This window comes from Echinops telfairi, unplaced genomic scaffold (assembly GCF_000313985.2).
Source record: "Echinops telfairi isolate 266 unplaced genomic scaffold, ASM31398v2 ScPeMD7_7468;HRSCAF=8506_0, whole genome shotgun sequence".
Taxonomy (NCBI): Eukaryota; Metazoa; Chordata; class Mammalia; order Afrosoricida; family Tenrecidae; genus Echinops; species Echinops telfairi.
In genome coordinates, this window is record NW_022111369.1 from 74,114,769 (window position 1) to 74,119,397 (window position 4,629).

A 4,629-nucleotide genomic window follows, 5' to 3' on the forward strand; every position below is an offset into this window, starting at 1 on the left:
AAGGAGTCACTTCTGTATTTTCAGAAATAACAATGTTTAGAATCTACCCTGCTTTGTTATGAATTCATTATCATAAAAATCCTCTGTGTGCTCATTCTTACCTATTTTCTATCTATCTATCTATCTATCTATCTCTATCTACACTCAGTTTAGGATTGAGTTTAGGATTTCTACGTTTGCTTTTGAGGGACAGTATTTAACCTTTTAACCTCTAATAGACATCAACATATATTTTTAAAGAACATCATTCAATCTACTGTAGCCACTCTCTGAACACCAGAGCTTCAACTTCTTCCTACATGCCAAAAATATATTTATCCAATCCCAGGACCCCCAAAGTTCTTATCAATTCCAAAAGTCACGCTAAGTCCAAAATCTCATCTTCTGAATCAGATGCGGGTTAGGCGTTCTTTGTCGTCCACCCTGGAACAACATTCTTTTCCAACTGTGAAACCAAGGACACAAGCTACTTGCTTCCAATATGCAATAGCGGCACAAGCAACGGGTAGATCTTCCCACTCCAAAATTGGAGAAAAAGAATGTGTCAAAGTCACAAGCAACAATAAATAGTAAAATACTATATTATCATAAAGCCCTGATGTCATTGCGGTTTAAGCATTGGACGGCTAACTACAAGTTTGGTGGTTCAAACTTACCAGTTGCTCTGCAGGAGAATGCAAAGGTAATCTGGTTTCAGAAGGATTTTATAGCCTTTATAAACCTACATAGTTGCTGTGAGTCTGGATTTTTTGTCTTATGGCATCAAATAAAATCTGATTAATTATTCATATATATTTTTCTTAAGATTTTAAAACAAGCATTTTTAATAAAAAAAAATTGCTTCATTCACCAAAAGAATTTTATACATATACTAGGTCCCACAGAATACAGTGATAACTAAAATCATTACTCTCATATAGTTTATAATCTGAAGCTGTCATAGAGCACAATAAGCCAGGCAAGAAATAAGAAATATTACATAATTATAAGTTAAGAAATGGAGAGGTTAGGATAAAGTCAGATAAGACAGAGAGAAAATGTAATTTACATGATGAGATCAATGAAGACCTCATTCTGGAGGAAGATTTTTTTTTTGGCTAAAATATTAATGTCTAATGAAGTAATCATAAGAGAGTATGGGATTAGAGCATTTCAGTCTTGAGAAACAGCAGTTAAGCCCACAACTGAAAACTTTGTATCATAAGAATGATAAAAGACAGTGATTGGAGATGTGAATAAGAGAACACAGCTTCAGTGAATTGATACATAGCCAAAACATATATATTTTATATGCTATGGTAAGGAGATTAAACTTTATTCTAAAGGCATTAAAAGACAATTGGGGAATTAAGTAGAGGATTTCCATAATCTAATTTTAGTTTTAAAATAAGATTAAGGTACCAAGAATGGATTGAAGGAAAGCAAAATCTCAGTAACAAATTCTAAAAATTCATCATGATAATATGATTATATAATATAAAGGCCTGCAACTGATGGTCCTGGTTATATGTCCATGAGGTCAGACAAGCATACTGCCTAATCATTTAATTACAGTTTGGATTAAGTGCTCCCCCCAAACATGTCTTACATAATGTTGTAGGAAAAGCCCTGGTGGCAGATGGTGAAAAGCTCCACTGCTAACTGACAGGTTAGGCATTCACACCTGTCTGTTGCTCTGTAAAAGGCAGAGGGGGCCCTCTGCTTCCATAAATATTAGAGTGCTGGAAAACTTGTGAGACAGTCCTACCCTGCTTCATACTCTGGCTATGAGTCAGAATTGACTACATTTAGTTATTATACAAAGATCCCTGAGAGCACAATTTTTAAACAATTGGCTGCTCACCAAAAAGTCAGCAACTATAACCATGCAGGGGGTTCACAGGAGAAAATACCAGGAAATTTGCTTCCACAAAGAAGCAGAAAGCCTGTGTAGGAAATCTAGGAAACCCTGTCACATATGAGCTCTCTGTCCTACAGTGCCATAGACATTGGAATCACTAGAAAGTATACACAACAAGCTTATATATGTGATCTTATATGGAAATAGGATTTTCTTTTTTAGAAGCCCTGGTGGTGCTATGGCTATGCATTGAGCTGCTAGCAACAAGGTCTCCAGTTCAAAACTACCAGCCTCTCTATGGGAGAAAGACGAAGCTGTTTACTCCTATAGAGTCATAATCTTGGAAGCTCACAGTGGAATTTCTATTCTGTCTTACAGGGTGGCTGAATCAGCATCAACATGATGGCAGTGAATTTGGTTTCTCTTTTCTTTGGGTTAAGGAGGTAATAAATAGGGTATTGCTTATCCAATTGTGTATGAGCCATGATAAAATCAGATTAGGTTATAAACTACTGTTTTTTAAAGAGATTTAACTATGGAAGTGTATGATATGTGAATATTATATCAAGAAAAAGAAAGAAACCAAACTTGACCAGTGGTTGCCCTGAGTGAAGGAGGAAGAAGTGTTGCTTAGAATGCATTGAGTTTATGTTAATGATGGTGGAATAACTTGCAAGAGAATATCAATAATGATCGTGCAACACAAAGAGTATAATTAATGACACTGAAGTATACATGTAGAAATTTTGAACTGTAGAATGTTTTATAGTATATATTTTCACCACAATTAAAAATAATAATAATTGCACTATCAACAAGAATACAAGGAAGAAGAATATGCTCTAAAATTGATTGTGGTAATGGTTGTACAACTCTTCTTGATATGATTGGACTACTGAATTGTATGACACGTAGATACCAATAAAACTGCAAACAATTTAAAAGATAAGATCAGATTAGGCACAGAAATACGCAGGGGCAAATGGGGGTAGACAGATGCCACATGGAGATCACCCAGAATCTCTGAGAAGAGCTTTTAGAAACTGAGATAAGAATCTTCCCACAAACTTCCTATAGAGCATTCCCTTAGAGCAGTGGTTCTCAACCTGTGGGTCATGACCCCTTTGGGGGTCAACCGAATCATTCACAGGGGTTTCCCTGATTCTTAACAGTAGCAAATTACAATTGTGAAGTAGCAATGAAATAGTTTTATGGTTGGGGGGGTCACCACAACATGAGGAACTGTAGTAAAGCATCATGGCATTAGGAAGGGGGAGAGTCACTGACTTAGAGCCAGCATAAAACAATACTAGTTAAGTGTCAATGACGCCCACTTGCAGTTTTTGTATGGCAGAACAAAAATAATGAAACAATTTTAAAATTTATTAAGTGGGGTCATCTTCTTCTGACCATGGGTACAAATAAAGTTATATGTCATAAATTATGTTTCCTTAACAGACATTTGTTCATTTGGGAAGCAATTAATCATCTATTAATCAAATGCTTTACTCTTCAGTGAAATATAATTTTTGATAACTTCCCATGCTAAAATCTACAATAGATGCTGTCTGTTGTTTTCTATGCTTAATCTCTCTACCTCTTTCTAACCAATGTTATAGACCCTAACAATGTAAGTCAATGTAAATGTATGAAGCAGGAAGGAGATGAGAGAAGAAAAAGGATTGATAAGATTTTTTTTAAGTATATGTGCTGCCAAAGCAAGCACTGAGAAGGTTATTCTTACTACTTGATTGTAAGCTTACTTATAAAAGAGAAGCTTTTGGCTCTCTGGGTTTTGTGAATGGTCAAAGTTGAGGCTAACTATTTTGGGACTGTCTTTGGTGCTCCAGAGATTTCAGTGCTGGAGACATTCTCTACTGCCAGTTGTAGGCATTTCCAGTTCTCATTCCAGACAATGGTTGTGGCTCCATTCTCCCAAACCAAGCTCATTGCCATTGAATCAATGTCAACTAACCGAGTCTCTATAAAACATAATAGTCTGGCCCTGTGGGTTTCTGAGACTGTAACTCTTTATGGGAGTAGGACACCCTGTTATTTTCTCACTGGGCAGTTGAAATAAAGAACTGCTTATCTTGCCATTAGTAGCCCAACGTGTAACAATTACTCCACCAGGGTTCCATCTCTAGCTCTGGCTCTTTTCTAAGTCTCTAAAAATGTGTGGTTATGTTCATGTCCACCATGTCTTAGAAAACATCTACTAAAGGAGTAAGTCACCATCATCTGGTTCTTTAAGAGGGTTAGATCACTTGGATTGTGTTGGCTCCAGTTTTATGTATTTAATACTAAACCTAGTATAGTCGCTACAAGAGAGGCCTCTTGCCATCGTCAACTGCTCTTTGGGAGAAGGATAATGGTATTCGCTCCCCAAAAGATTTACAATGCTGCAAAGAACCTATATTGGGTTTCTCTGAGTCGGCATAGACTTGATAGCAGTACAGTAATTTGATATTTTACTTTAGCTTTGATACATATTTGAGATGTAAGTAGCAGGAAGTTATTATTGTTGTTCTTAGGTGCCATCCAGTCAGCTCAAACTCATAGTCACCCTATGCACAAAAGAATGAAACAATGCACTCTCCTGCGCCATCCTCACAATCATTTCTATGCCTAAGCCCTTTGATGCAGACACTGTGTCCATCCATCTCAGCAAACATCTTCCACTTTTTCGCTGCCTCTTCACTTTACCAAACATGATGTCCTTCTCCAGAGACTGGTCTCTCCTGGCAACACGTCCAAAGTACAGAAGAAAAAGGCTTTCTTTAGACCTC